The sequence below is a fragment of the Mirounga leonina genome, unplaced genomic scaffold (genome assembly GCF_011800145.1).
Source record: "Mirounga leonina isolate KUSES-001 unplaced genomic scaffold, KU_Mleo_1.0 Mir_175, whole genome shotgun sequence".
Lineage (NCBI taxonomy): Eukaryota > Metazoa > Chordata > Mammalia > Carnivora > Phocidae > Mirounga > Mirounga leonina.
This window is the reverse complement of record NW_023270453.1, coordinates 23,237,508-23,253,471: the sequence shown is the minus strand read 5'-3', so window position 1 is coordinate 23,253,471 and position 15,964 is coordinate 23,237,508. Positions and strand designations below refer to the sequence as shown.

At 48.8% G+C, this 15,964-nt stretch overlaps 1 protein-coding gene across 4 annotated transcripts in view; it reads right to left on the bottom strand.

The window, feature by feature from the left end:
- PDPK1 (3-phosphoinositide dependent protein kinase 1) overlaps positions 1 to 15,964 on the bottom strand; it is a 79,347-nt gene that overhangs the window by 59,138 nt on the left and 4,245 nt on the right. The window contains exon 2 of one of the 4 annotated variants that reach the window (XM_035022019.1): positions 5,976 to 6,023. The exons of 2 other annotated variants lie outside the window; for them this stretch is intronic. The gene's annotated coding sequence lies outside the window, so the exon portion shown is untranslated. Of the gene's footprint in view, positions 1 to 5,975; positions 6,212 to 15,964 lie in introns of those variants that run through there. One more of the 4 variants, XM_035022020.1, reaches the window with a different exon arrangement.

Below are 15,964 nucleotides of genomic sequence, written 5' to 3'. Positions count from 1 at the left end.
ACTCCTCTCAACATGAATCTCATTCTGTACAGATGAGTGTGTGGTAGACAGTAAGGAGGAGTGCTACCTGCTGTGCTCCCTTACCTTTTCAAAGTGGGGACGACAAGCAGCCCTTCACAAGAGCGACTCTAACAGGAAGACAAACACGAGTCTTAAACAACTGATTCCGAGAGGTGCCTGGGTGACTCAGGTGGCTGGCCGGCCGGCGGGCTCTTGATTCAAACCCCCAACGTGGAACTCCATGCTGAGTGTGAAGTCGGCTTGAGGATTCTCACTCCCTCTGCCCCTCCCCCTGCGCGCATACACAAGCACCGCTCTTAAATAAATCTTAAAACAAACAAATAAACAAAACCCTGACTTCCAAGAGAACTTGTAAGAATACAATCCATTTGTAAACCGGGCATTTTCCGTACACTTTAACATGTTTCATACAAATTGTATGTAAAAACTTAAAAGAATTTCAACTTCTTTGACAGTTTGAGTGTTGAGTTCAACAGTCCCCTCTTAGAAGTACAAACTTTCAAGGGAGAATTAATTTGAGATCAAGTTACATTTTCATATTCACCAAAAACGTATTAAGTCTCAACTAGGGGCGCTGGGGTGGCTCAGTCGTTAAGCGTCTGCCTTCAGCTCAGGTCATGATCCCAGGGTCCTGGGACTGAGCCCCACATCGGGCTCCCTGCTCGGCGGGAAACCTGCTTCTCCCTCTCCCACTCCCCCTGCTTGTGTTCCCTCTCTCGCTGAGCCTCTCTCTGTCAAATAAATAAATAAAATCTTTAAAAAAAAAAAAAAAAGTACGGCTCAACTGAACTATATAGTACACTAGTGGCTCACCCACTAAGAGTTAAGGAAAATATCAGCATCAAAATATCCAGTATCTACCATTCACAACTAGTAAAAGTAACAAATGTTTTTGACACACAAATTAAAACACAAATAAACTTGGGACAAAGGAGAAAAAATGACCCACAGATTTCCTTTGCACGTCCCACCCAGTCTCAGGCACCAGACAAGACAGCTTCACTAACCCTTAGGAGACTGCCAGGTAGATGGAAGCTTATTTTAATTTTTTTAAAGATTTTCTTTTTAAGTAATCTTTACACCCAACATGGGACCCAAACCTACAACCCCCCGAGGCCGAGAGTTGCATGCTCCACTGACTGAACCAGCCAGGAGCCCCTGGAAGCTTATTTTGAAAATACAGAGCCCCATGTTTTTAAAGCACATCTCACAGTCAGTAATCAGTGGTGGCAAGACGGCCCTCACTGGGCAGGTGGGAAAGCGCAGGCAAGGCCAGAGGAGGCTGCTGCCAGTGTCTGGGGAGAAGCCACAGCAACTCCCGGGGCTGCCACGTCCGCACAGGGGACAGAGGATGGGGCTCAAGCTGTAGAGGTGCTCTTGAGCCTGAAGTGGTTTGAAGTGGTTTGAAGGTGGTGTTAGGATGGGAAACTCATGGTTTTTCCTCTTTTGTTTAAAAAATGTAGTTTAAAACACTTCACAATGAAAAGTGATTTATCCACACATCCCACTGAACACCTACTAAGAGCCCAATCCTACCTGAGCCTCTAGGACAAGAAGGAGAAAAGGCAACAGCACCTGGGTGGACACCAGGAGGCAGAGGAGCGGGATTTGCAGGAAAAGGACTAACTGGCAATTCTCAGATCTCTCCAGATGTTTTTTATCCGTGTCTTAATCTCTTCAGGAAGGATAAAATGCAAATTAAGCAAGGATTTCAAACAAAGATGGAGCTTGGGGAGTCTGAGGCCGGACTCAGCGTTGGTGTGATGAGAAAGTCTTTCACCTTGAGGGGAAGGCCACATCTCTGCACAAGCCAAGGATTCAAAGCTGTGGCCCTACACCCTCCATATCCGAGCAATGCAAGTAGGTTCTTGAAACATGTCTTGGCTCCTAACGATTTTACATTTTTTTTTTTTTAAGATTTTATTTATTTGACAGAGAGCATAAGTAGGCAGCGCAGCAGGCAGGAGGAGAGGGAGTTGCAGGCTCTCCGCTGAGCAGGAAGCCCGACATGGGGCTCGATCCCGATCCCGGGACCCTGAGATCATGACCTGAGCTGAAGGCAGCCGCTTAACCGACTGAGCCCTCCAGGGGCCCCGGGTTTTTACATTTCTACAAACACACTGAGGAAGAACCTAATTCCATGACACCACAAGAATAAATATCCAAACTCTTAATCATTAGTTACTAAGCTGTCTAAACCTTCTGCGTATGAACTAGTAGTCTGGGCCTCAGATAGACAAGTTACAAGAAAGAAGCACTAGCATGAAACTGTTGGAACTTGCACTCTACAAGTTCGGATCTCAGCTCTGCTCCTCACTGGCTGTCTGACCTTGAACAAGTTACGTCAGTCACCTCTCAGTGGCTCAGATTCTCCACCTCATAGCCAAGGATAAGGAGAACCAGAGCTCCCAGGCTTGCTGTAAGGATTTATTAGAGAGAGAGAGCACAAGCAGGAGGGGCGGAAGGAGAGGAAGAGAATCTTTTAAGGGCAGAGCCTGGCACAGGGCTCGATCCCACCACCCCAAGATCATGACCTGGCAGAAACCAAGAGCTGAACTACACTCAACCAACTGAGCTACCCAGGCGCCCCTTACTGTGAGGATTTAATGAGTTAATCTATGCAAAGCACACCAGCCAGACTACTCAGAGGGAGCACACTAGAAGCACTTTTACGATTAAATAACACAGAAGACACACAAAGGTTTCCCATCCAAGGGTCATCAGATCATAAATTAAGCCTTTTGAGGCAAAAAATGAAGCCCATCCCCTTCACAAATGTGGTTTATGTGTCTAAGTAAAATGGAATCCACTATATACTGTCTTGGGAGGCCCAATTCTCTGAGGCAGATAAAATGATACAGGAAGGCTGAGCCCCCTAACCACCAGGAGAGAAACCACGATCAAAATCAGGCCCTTCTATGGTCAAGATGCTGCCACACAGCTTAAGGTTCCAGCCAGCAACCTCTCCTTGGGAAAGGATCCCAAACTCAAAAAGCTAAGTGGTCTTTAAACACTGTCTGGGCAGAGCATGCTCTGGGGCTCTGAAACACCCTGAGAGGTACAGCCGAGACACCACACCATGGGAACACCTCCCGCGAGGCCCCTGTATAAAAACGGGTGGGAAGCTGCCCCCAATTCAGCCAGCTCATCCCCAAAGGAACACTGCTCTCACATCAACTGGGCTCAGTGGCAAAGAATATTTCAGTAAGAACCTCCTCCCACCCCAAGAGATCCCACAAAGCGAGGCCCAGCAACCACTGCTGCCTCCCCAACAGCCCCAACTTCCACCATGAGGAACAACTGTGGTGCAATAGCAAAATCCAGGACCCAAGTTCTAGATTTGTGACTTAGCTGAAACCAGGGGTAACCATGGGGAAGCCACACTCTCTGAACCATAATTTACTCTTCTATCAAATGAGCTTGATAACATCGACCCAGCCCTTAAGGGCTGCTGAGTGCCTGCAAGAGACAAGAGCAGGAAGCAGCCTGTGAGGTGTGTTGGCAGACCAGGCATGGCTAGGGCCTAAGGTGGCGGGAGGGGATTCTCGGCCTGGTGCCTGTCTGCCTGAGCTCCTAACACACACTGGGCCACATGCTCTGCGGGCCACACAGATCTTCAACTGCAGGCAGTCAGGGAGGTGGCCCACACAAGACTAGTGGCCACCAGTCCTCCAGTGCAGCACCACACAAAGCCAAAGGCAGCTTCTCCTAACCAGTGTGGAACCACATTCACCAGCAGAAGCTCCAGGTGGTCAGCAGGCTGGATTTAAAGAAGACCAGAGTAAGACTGTTTCCATTGTTCGACGGAACAGGGTGGAGAAAGGGCAAGAAGGAAGGGAGAAGCATTCAGTGGGTAATCCCTGAGGATGCCACTGCACCTGTCTTCCACGCTGTCCTCCAGCCCCTTGGAGCCTGCCCCCCAGCAAGAAGCAGGAGAGGCAGGCGGCAGAACACAAGGTCGGGGCTACCAGCCACCTGTGGTCTAGCCCTCGGGCCTGACAGATGGCAGCCCTCAGCAAACACTGCCTCCTCACTGTTAACTCTGTACGGACGTCACCACACACACACTAGGCGACGCTGAAGTACAGTCTGCGTGGACACAGAAGCTCTGCTTACTTCCCGAATTTTGGAAGTGCCTAAAGGTAACCTTCACACACCATTAAGTTGATTAACATGAACATCAGGATGCCAGTTACCCCTGGACCACAGGGGATAAGATTACACTCAGGAGGGTCACTCAGAAGGCTCCTAAGAACTTAGCCAAACCCTACGTTTAATGCAGGGTGGTGGGTACACATGTGAATCTGTTTATGTGTTCATTCTTTTAATTCCCCATATAATTATATATATCCCTTATAGGTACATCTTTACCACTGCTTAAGGTAAAATTAATGAAATGCCATTTTTTCTCTACTTCTAACAAATAATTAACATTTATTAAGTGCTTACTACTGTTTCCTACACACTCCTCTCAGCATTTTACACATATTATCATGGTTAGTCCTCAAAATAACTCTCAACATCCCCCCCTTTTCTTTTTTAAGATTTTATTTGACAGACACAGTGAGAGAGGGAATATAAGCGGGGGAGTGGGAGAGGGAGAAGCAGGCTCTCCGCTGAGCAGGGAGCCCAATGTGGGGCTTGATCCCAGGACCCTGTGATCATGACCTCAGCCGAAGGCAGACGCTTATAATGACTAAGCCACCCAGGGACCCCTCAACATCCTTTTGGGGACACGGACACACAAGGCAGGTCCCTGGCCATAGTCCCACACCCAGCAGTGAAGCCACATTCAAACTCCACCCCAGTTAGCAGAGGGTGTCTCAGATGCTGATATTCCATATCAGCCAGGTAATGAAGTGGGGCCCTAACCTGGCAGGCCCTTCGTGGGGTGCATTTAGTAATCACTACTATAAAACATCTTAGGCTCACACCCTCTGCGCTGGCAAATTCATATGCACAGAATCTAGCCCAAAGAGTAAGAAATTCAGACTAAAATTTGCATTACAAAAACATTCAAGGGCGCCTGGCTGGCTCAGTCGGTGGAGCATACAACTCTAGATCTCAGGTTTGTGAGTTCGAGCCCCACAGTGGATGTAGAGATTACTTAAAAAACAAAAACAAAAACAAAAACAAAACCATTCATTAAGAAATTACTAACAACTGGAAAACTGGAAACAGCCTTCGTAAATGTCCACCAACAGAAGCTCGCGGTTTACCCAGAGAGGACTGAAGCAGAGGGTTACAGAAAAGCTCAAGCAAAAATCTTAAGTGAAAACAGGAGACAAAACCGTGTCAGGTCCAATAGGGGTCCCAATTTAGTTTAAAAAAAAAAAAAGAAGAAGAAGACAGAAAGGAAACAATGAGGATTGCTGGGCCACTGGGTGAAAAACAGATCTTCGGGGCGCCTGGGTGGCTCAGTTGGTTAAGCGACTGCCTTCGGCTCAGGTCATGATCCTGGAGTCCCGGGATCGAGTCCCGGATCGGGCTCCCTGCTCAGCAGGGAGTCTGCTTCTCCCTCTGACCCTCCTCCCTCTCATGCTCTCTGTCTCATTCTCTCTGTCTCAAATAAATAAATAAAATCTTTAAAAAAAAAAAAAGAAAGAAAGAAAGAAAAACAGATCTTCTAGCGGGCTCCCTGTAACTATCAACCTTGTTAGCTGCCAAGGACAAAGTCCGACCTGGGCAGGGCCAACAGGGCTGGCACAGGAGCTCCCAGCGGGTAGGGGCTTCGAGAGGCCTTCTGAGTGGCCCACCCACCACAGGGGCCACTAAGTCCTCCAAGGACACTGGTGATATCACATGGGACCAACAGACCTTTTGAACTTCCAGGTTCACCAGCTCACTCATTCAACAAGGACTCACAATGTGTGATGAGATACTTGCTAACAAGATGAATAAACTAGTATCTTTCTGACACAGATCCTCTGAGTGGGGCAGAAATCATTACCTACCAGTGGGGGCCCAGTGTGGAAATCCTACTTCTGCCTTTCATCCCGGAGCTGTATCAGAAAAACAGCAACATTTCAAAGACAATTAATCCATATACTTCAGATTTCATTTCACAGCCAAATAACCTTGGACAAAATCTAGAATAAATATGCATTAAAAGCTTTACTAAGTAAAATCTATTATTAGTCAGAAAACAATAACAACACTCTCTTGCCTTCTGTTTTGCTTTAAAATTAATAATTTAACATATTAAAGTTGACAACTAAGAAAGACTGGGTTTCTAATCTAAAACCACATTAATTATACACCACTTAAATCTGGACCTCTCACTGGGAATTAAACTCATTCAGCAAACGTGTTCCTCACAATCTAGTCTGGAAATCTGAGTGATACCTAACTTGGATCAAAAGGTTACCTCGTGAAGCACTAAGGCCAGCAGATGCTGAACTGTTTCCTGTCCTACCCAGGGGAGCCAAACCCTGGGGGCCTCCTCTTTCCCACTCTCCAATTTCCGACCCCAGCTCCTTAGGGGAAACCTCCCACGGCCTCCAAAAGTCAAAACTTAAAATAAAATCTAAAGCACATGGGCACTTCCAATGAAATGAGGACCTTTCTCTGGGGTTCCAGCCCTACCATTCCCTCCCCTCCCCTCTGGTGCTCTCTGCTGGGCTGGAGCCCCTCAGTGCTTCCCACACACGTGACTGCTACAGCTGCCCCCATTACCTTCCCCTCCCTGATAATGACTCACTAACTGTGCCCTCTCTTCCTCCTGTGTCCTTCAACCTCATTGTGGACAGGGCTGCACTCCGCCCTTGCCGGCCCACGGCTCACGTACCTGCAAGTGAACAACATCTCCCCTGGCAAGGTGCAAGATTCTTGAGAGCGGTAAAGGGACCTATGGGAACTTCCCACAGTTCCTTAAAATGTCCTCGTTTTGTTTATCTTCCATCAGTTTAACCAAACACAAACATATAACCACAGCGATATGGATAACTGTTCTAGTAACCCTAACAGATTACCTATCCTGTAAGGAAAATGCCAGATTAATGTGGTCAGACTTTTTTTGATTTTTAATCTTCTGAAAGTTCTCACTCCTTGAAATAGGAAAAAACAAAAACAAAAACCAGCCCCCAGAATGTCACTGGCCACATGAATAAATGTCATCTGGCAGGAACACCCCTCCAGCAGCAAATACTTGCATGGTTTGCAACAGCAGAAGAGAGACAGCGATGGCGGAAGCCACCTCTCCTGACACCTGAAAAGGCACCATAAGCAGCTGCCCTCCCTTCCTGGGCTCCGTATCTGCAAATTTGAATAGTTTCTTACTGGGAACAATAATAGCCAACTGAGACTCAGAAAGACTGTCCCAGTGTTAATGGCTAACTCCCACAGCGGAACTTCACAACACCATCAGCGTGCAGAGAAAGATCTATTTTGTCTAGCATGACATTCATCCACACCTCCTCTCAACAACCAATTTAGAGACAGAAAAGGAGGATGAAAGCAGGAAGGGTGGGCAGGCAGGCCCATCTGTATTTGGCCTTCTCTTAGCCTTCAGGCAGGTCAGAGCTCTGAGGCCCATCTGCCCCCCTGCCGGGAGCCACCACCATCATTTTATCCGGACTGCTCTCCCCTTACACCCGTACCCTGTTTTCTTCCTATCAATTCCTACCTTCCTAACAGTCTCGTAGGTGCTGTGGTTATACAGAAAGGAGGCTGGAGAGGCAAATGTGTAGATGGGAGGGAAAATAAACCAAATTCAGGATTTTCCTGAGATGCTTATCTTCTGAGTTCCAGGCTAGAAAAAACTCCAAATTCTGCTCAGCGTTCAATCTAAAAGCCCCAAGTAACAGCCAAGTTACAGATTCATCTGTGACTCAAGACAAAGATCTTCAGACAATGAACAACAACTGTAGCTTCACCAGAAAGGAAAAAAGCTAAAAGAGAACGAATCAAACCCAACTACCTACTTTCATAAAGGCCAGGTGACATAACTCCAGCCTCCTGCCTGCAAAGAAAGCAGGAAGGGACTGGGCGCAGAGGACTTGAGCAGACCGTGGCAAATGCCCATTGGATCACTAGCTGCAAATACTGCAGAGGGACACGGACCTGGTCCTGATTAGAAACCAGTTCTATCAGGGAGTTCGGGTTCACTCTGCACCTGGGGACATCTCGGTCCCCGTGGTATCCCTGGAGTGCCCAGGCTGGCAGAAAGCAGCCAGGACAGGCAGGCACCTGGACCTCATGCCAGCCCTGACCCAGTCCCTAAGTTAGAAGTCCTCCAGGTCCCAAGTATCTTCATCTGGAACTCGGGAGGATCCAACTGGGTGAGCACAAAGGTCCCTTCCAAAATGGAAATACAGGGGTTGTCCTATGACAAAACAACCAGTATCAGAGAGCAGAGCAGGGCCACAGGCCTAATTCCAATCAATAAGAACTAATCCTGGGGCGCCTGGGTGGCTCAGTTGGTTAAGCGGCTGCCTTCGGCTCAGGTCATGATCCTGGAGTCCCAGGATTGAGTCCCGCATCGGGCTCCCTGCTCAGCAGGGAGTCTGCTTCTCCCGCTCCCGCTCCCCCCTCTTGTGCTCTGTCTCTAAAATAAATAAATAAAATCTTTAAAAAAAAAAAAAAAAAAAAAGAACTAATCCTGTTTCACCTCACCAGTGATAAGTCCAGTGACCCCTGACAGGATGCCCCTAGGGGCACCCTACCTCTGTGGGATGCTTCCTGAGCCCATAACCCCAGTGTCATCACCAAAAAACATCCAACAAACCCAAACTGAGGGACAGTCTACAAATACCTGACCAGTACTCGTCATGAAAAGCAAGGAAAGACAGAGTATGTCCTCCACCAAAGGAGCCCAAGGAGATGTGAGGATAACTGAGTGTGGCTGCCAGACAGAGAGCTCCAACCAGGGCTGCATTCAGTTCAGAGCCCGGCACCCATGCTCATTCCTTAGTTTTGACAGATGTGGTGTGGCTGCACAGATGTTAACATCAGGGGAAGTGGGGTGACAGGGCTCTCTCAAATAAATAAATAAATCTTAAAAAAAAGAGATTTTACTTATTTATCTGTCCGAGAGAGAGGGAACGTATAAGCAGGGGGAACATCAGGCAGAAGGAGAAGCAGGTTCCCCGCCGAGCAAGGAGCCCGATGTGGGGCTCGATCCCAGAACCCTGGGACCATGACCTGAGCCAAAGGCAGATGCGTAACTGACTGAGCCACCCAGGCGTCCCACCCCAAGTTTATTTTTAAAATAAGTTTGTTTGGAGGCTTTGATAGCTTCAAGAAAACTTAGACGATCTGAAAACATCCTGTCATTTAAAAACTTGACTCAGAGTCAGTGCCTCAACACTAATTTGAAAAATGTAGGTAGGGCTACTGAAGGAAAGTAATACACTTGAAAGATAGAAAAAAAACTAACAGAAAAAGTTTAGAATACATTTCCTAATACCACCACTGTCTTCTGTTTTTGGAAACAGACGTTTCCCAGCACTAGAAATGGTGCTCCCTCCTCAAACTTCCTCCATACCTGGCTGCGCCCGGGCTGCCCGGCCCTCTGGGCTGGCTGCCCTGCCAGGAAAGCCCCTCCCTGCTCAGTGCACCTGGGCCCAGGTTCTTCTGTGCTCCTCTCTGAAGCAGCCCCACAAAGGCTGGCAGGGCAATGCCCTCCCCTTGGGGCACTGTCTCCCTTCAGCCCCTGGGGTAGGGCTGTGGCTGGTGGGGCTCACAGACGTGGGCAACGCATGCAGGCTGTCCTCCACCCACTAAGCTGCCATCTTTTTCACACACGGATTCCTTTAGGCCCTGAGTGTGCAGCCCTGGTTCTGTCCATGTCTCTTCTCCATCACCAACCCATCGTCATCCCCTTCCACCCCAGAGACACAAAACACAGTGCCAGCAGCTTGTGCGCAGGAGTTTCCCAAGATTTAAAAAAAAAAAAAAAAAAAAAAGTCATTTAGATTATGAGTTTTGTTTTCTTTTTTTAGGAAAGAGAATAAAATGCATTCACAAATAATATCTATATTTAGATACACATTTTTGAAGCTGTATATCTGATAATAACCAGCTACATATACACAATCCATAGAAGACTGTAATTTTGACGAATGTAAAAACCCCATGAAAGAAAAATGCCAAACTGCAGGAAGAAAAAACGAGTTAACAATGGAAAAAAGGGGCAGTAAACGCTGAGCTTCAGAGATCACGCACTGAGGGAACAGATTATTCTCTCAGCCTCCTGTCCAGCCTAAGTCACAGGCCACTCCGGGAGGGAAGAATGCAGAACAGCTCAGTGCTCACCCTCAAGGAAGGAAGCCAGTTAATAATGACAAGAGCCCGGAAATGAGCAGTTATCAAGCTCCTTAGCTTTCTAAGTAGGTTGGCTTGCAATCTTACCTGCCTCCCAGGGTCTGGCTGCTGTGACTCTCCAGATGAGACCTTCCTAAGAACACAGCTGAGCAGAGTCAGAGTCCCAGCAATTTTCCCAAATGGGCTGGTCCCCTCATTTCCCAAAGGAGGGCTCCATGCACCACTGCACACGGGAACGTCACTTCTGCCCTCCTCCTAGGTTGGTGGCTCTCTCACTCACTGAGCATGGTGAGTGAGAGGTGCACAGGTCCACAGAGGGAACCTCTAAGACAAGGTGGGCTGCTTGGACACCCCCCAGGACCATCAGCCACACAACCACCCAAGGAGGCTGGCACTATATCCACCTGGAGCCACAGCTGTGGCGCTGATACAGCTGCACCCAACCACAGAGCACACGCCCCTTTTAGGACAGGACACTTAGAAATTCAAGCAAAGTCGAGGCCTGGGGAGAGCCCTCACTGACCCTGCCCAAAGCAGCAGAGAGAGCTCTGCCATTTCCCCTAAGGTCCCTACATCATACGAGAAGAGCAACTTGGCTTCTGGTCAGAGGACTATTAGGGTGATCCTCATCCTCAGTTAGCGATCTTTTAAGAAAACTGTCCTCCTGATGGGAAAGCAGCTGCCTCTCATGCAGAGTCCACATCACCAACGCTGGCTCTTCTACAGGTTTGGTACTCAGGTCTGGTGACAGGAGGACAATGGTCCGCCGCCAGCCTCACCCACCACTGCGGCAGTGCCAACAAGAAAAGCCTCAGCTCAAACACTACATGCTCGACACTAACAGTTTGCTCATCCAGATTTAACCCAACAATTGGTCGCCAAAACCTGCCAGGAAGAGCTGTAGTACAATAAGAAACCGATACCTTTGAAATAAAGCCTTTCAAGGGTCATGAAGGTGATACAACATACATGTAGAAAAAACAAATATCCCCTTCTTCAGTTGTATTTCCTTAGACGATGAAAGAGTGGGACATGAATCCGTGTTTTTAACCATCTGATTCCTTCCTAGTTTGGAATGCTTTCATATTGGGCATTAAACAGGCGATAGTTTTATGATGAAACCCTTCCCCCCTCAAGTATATACAGCTCTAAATACAAGGAAATCCGAATGTACATGTAAGATTCAGACATGTTTTTGTTAACAAATAGCAAAAATGTTAAGATAGGTATGTGACAAATACACCACAGGAAGCCCAGATATGAGAACCATGAGGAGAAAGCATGAAAAAGAGTCAGAGAAGCCATCTAGAGATTCAAGGTTCAGAAAAGATAAGGACATAACAAAGCGCAGAACCTGTTTCAGAGCTGACTATATAACAAAACCTGTTGCAGACCAAAGGGGGCGGGGGGGGGGGGACGACACACAAAGAAGCTGATTGGTCAGAAAAGGCTTCACAGCCACCAGGGGGTAGTTTCCACTGAGGGGAATTTCTTCAGGCAAAGAGGAAGAGCCTAAAGAGGAGAACCTGGCAGCCCAGAACATCGTGGACACTATCTATCCTGTATAGGCTGGGAAGAGGGCACACGGCAGGGGCATCTGAGAAGGGACCCTCACTGAAGAGGAGCAAAGTGACAGGCCATGAGAGGCTGGGGGAAGTCCCAGGGGCACCCTTCCAGCAAATGCTAACTTCTCGATGCCCAGGAAAGGGGGACCCGGGAAGAAAGCATGAGGTATTTTAAGCCCCGCCGGCGGTGGGGGGGCGGGGGGAGTGCATGACGAGAGCACAGTGTGGCCGCCCCTCCAGGTGGCATCCCTTCCTTCACTGCACGGCAGCATCCGCAGCCAGGCCACAACGGAGTCCACACACCTGCTTCACACTGGGTTCAAGAGCAAGGTCTCCCCCCAGGGGGGTGGGAGACCCTCTGCTCCCCATCTCTCAGAAACAGGGAGGGACAGCAGAAAAGTTAACTGCGAGCCCCGTTCCTCACAGGTCACCACTGCAGGTCAGAGCACACAACAAGAATTTCTGTAAGACTTCAAGCCTCCCTGCAAATCTTAGCAGCCTTCTCTGACAGCATCCGATATACAGCTGTCGCTTTGAGATACAACTCCTGCTGCAATACATTAATTCCAAAAGAGAAAAACAGGTTGAAGAATGAGACTTTAACAATGAAATCACTGTAACAACTAAGCTCTCATCCGGATGAATTCTGACTGAAATACTGCCGAGATGTACACACGCAGTTGTCTGCACGCAGCCTCTCATCAGCCTTCTCCAACGTGGACAGACCTGCCACCAGCTCCACAAACATGCAGAGGACACAGACCGCCAGGACGAACCTCCCTGGCATCCAGACATACCTTCACACAACACCTTTAAATACCTGGCTTCCCTGAAGGCTGCAAGCTGATTCAAAGCACAGTGGCTGGTGCACCGGGCACCTGATCCTGTCTATGGGGCCACCAGGAACTATGTGTTCACCTTCATCAGGCCGCCAGACAACACTCCAAATGAAAACCATGCTTGTTTGGTCTTCCGTGGGCTGTGCAATAAGGCAGCGGCTGCTAGTGTAGGGCATGTCCCATCTTTTCCATACGCAGACCTTGCAGTGCAGTCAGCTCTCCTTCTGCGGGCCTATATGCAATCCAGCTATTTAAGCACAAACTTCCATCAGTTGCCCTGATGAGGGATATGAAAGCCACAAACATAGATCCTTTATAGCAAACTACCTCTCTTAAGACATTCAAAATGACTTGGAATTTCTTGGGAGTAAAAAATCTCAGTTAAAATCAGGAAAATTTTCTACACTAAGGGGATGGAAACAGACTTTGCGCAGCTACATAAGTGCAACCAAACAATGAAAGCAGACCAAGAACCATCATGAACCCAAAAAGGCCTTTCTCCTCTAAGACACTATCATCAGAACGTATTCCCCATTACTCTTTTTTTTTTTTAAGATTTTATTTATTTATTTGACAGAGAGAGACACAGCAAGAGAGGGAAACACAAGCAGGGGGAGTAGGAGAGGGAGAAGTAGGCTTCCCGCGGAGCAGGGAGCCCAATGTGGGGCTAGATCCCAGGATCCTGGGATCATGACCCAAGCTGAAAGCAGACGCTTAACGACTGAGCCACCTAGGCGCCCATATTCCCCATTACTCTTGAAAAAATGCACTCTGCCTGTTGATTCAGCTAGAGACTGGATACACCGCTGGTTCTAGATATTCAAACAATATATTTTTTTAAAGATTTTATTTATTTATTTGATAGAGAGATACAGCGAGAGAGGGAACACAAGCAGGGGGAGTGGGAGAGGGAGAAGCAGACTCCCCGCCGAGCAGGGAACCTGATGCAGGGCTTGATCCCAGGACCCTGGGATCATGACCTGAGCCAAAGGCAGACGCTTAACGACTGAGCCACCCAGGTGCCCCCAAACAATTTTTTAAAGGGTCTGGTAACAAATGCGAGCCAGTTAAAGAAGGCGGCACTGCTGAACAGGCCTGAACGATACATGTCCAAAACTTGGGTTTCCACAACAACACTGCCTCCCCCGGTGATTTGCCCTTTGAACCTGCCTTCAAAACAACTGCACTCCTCCCCCCTATGGCCGGCTGTCATCCAAAGGGCAGGCACAGAGCTTGCACACATCGGCCCTGGCCCTCGCACCTGCTGAGGGAGTCATTTCAGCATCAAGTGTTCCTCAGCAGCGCGTGGGGTTCCAGCAAAGTCCATTTCCCTAGAAGACACTCCTTAGGAAGAGACAAAGTATAGTGCCAGGGAAGGTTCTCCACACTCCATCAACTCAGAGGGGACTGGGCTTCTCACCCCATTTCTGCAGCAATTCTCCATTCATCACACCCTTGCCTACATGCACCCAAACCCCACGTCAGGTGGGTCAGGGGACAAGAGCATAGAGTGAAAAGGACGACACGCCCAGGAGCCACCTTTTCTTCATCCTCCAAGCTGTGCTAAGGCAGCCCAGAGGCTGAGACCTGCTCTGAAGAGCTCTCTGTAGGCCCCACAGCTACACAGGTTGCTGCTGCGATCCTTCCCACAAAATGCTGTCAGAGAACCGCACAAACCTCCACTTCCACCTGTTAGTACAGGGACCTCGCCCTGCCAGCTCTCAACTGCTGTAGGGGTGTCACAGGGACAGAAATACAACACACCGCACAAGACTCCTGAGGAAGAGAAGCCCAAAAAGTAGTGTGGAAATCAGAACCCACTTCCTTCCACGTTCCCCACTTTCCCAGCCGCCTTCCCGCCCAGATGCAGCCACCCTTGCAAAAGCTAGAGCCGCTCTGCCTGATCTCCCATTTTACCCTTAACGAAATCTCTGCACAGTTCTTGTTTCCCAAAGGGAGGATTCCAAGCCTCACGCATTCAGAATATCAGCGCTCAAATACAGATGAAGCAGAGCCTCTTTCCAAACAGCTGCTTTCTGACAGCGTGAGGCTGAAACAGGCTCCAGGGGTCAGAGAGTTCAGCCATCTGCCCAAAGAAATAAATAAGCGTGCTGTCCTTCCATGTGAAGATGTCTCTCCTGCCTCCAGCACGGCAGAGTCCGGACATTCAGGCACAACCCCCAGGGAAGACGTTCTGGGCAGTGGCACGACAGACTTCCTCAAGCCAAGTGCCGCGCTGAGCCGCCCAGCAGACCCTCCCTCAGGGTGAGGGGGCACGTGAGGGGGCAGAGTGGCGCCCAGGCCCCTGCCACTCTCAGACAGGGATTCACACTGTTTACCAAGCAGATACTTAACTTACCCGCATCCCAGTTTCCACATCTGTAAAATGGGAAGGACACCTACCTCACACAGCACTAGTAACAGAAATCAAGCAACATGGGGTGAGCTATCTGGAAAAGTGCCTGCTTCTAAAGTAAGTGCTCAAGAAATAGTTCCTCCAGCCTCTGGCCCACCTAGAAATCAAAGGAGACTAAGCCATTTTCAGACTTCATTTGTACTGTTTCCCCTGTTGGCTGCACACGCTTAGAGGAACGGGAAAATTTAATAACGGGTATGGGGGCTTCTCCACACAATGCCACCTTAAAAATCTAGATGCAGGGACGTTTGGGTGGCTCAGTTGATTGAGCATCTGCCTTCGGCTAAGGTCATGATTCCCAGAGTCCTGAGATGGAATCCCACATCAGGCTCTCTGCTCAGTGGGGAGTCTGCTTCTCCCTCTCCCTCTGTGTGCCCCTCCCCCTGCTTGCACACGCTCTCTCTCTGGGACAAATAAATAAATAAGTAAATAATTTTTAAGAAATCTAGGTGTAAACCCACTTGAACGATGCAAATCTGTCCGTCTTCAGGTGAAAAGCCAATATTAGGGGCAACGCCGCCATTCCTGAGAAGAAATATGGCCAATTCTCACACGGGGAGGGAGGGGATCTAGCTGAAGACACAAAATCCTTGTTCCTCTCACTTCCAGACAGAGAGACCTCTCCTTTATAGCACGATTCATTTGCTCTCACTGGATTCCAGCATTTTTGCACTAAAAAGATAACTTACGCAAAGAAAACTCCAGATGGGCGCCTGGGTGGCTCAGTCGTTAAGCATCTGCCTTCTGCTCGGGTAGCGATCCCAGGGTCCTGGGATCGAGCCCAGGCTCCCTGCTCGGCGGGAAGTCTGCTTCTCCCTCTCCCACTCCCACTCCCCCTGCTTGTGTTCCCTCTCTTGCTG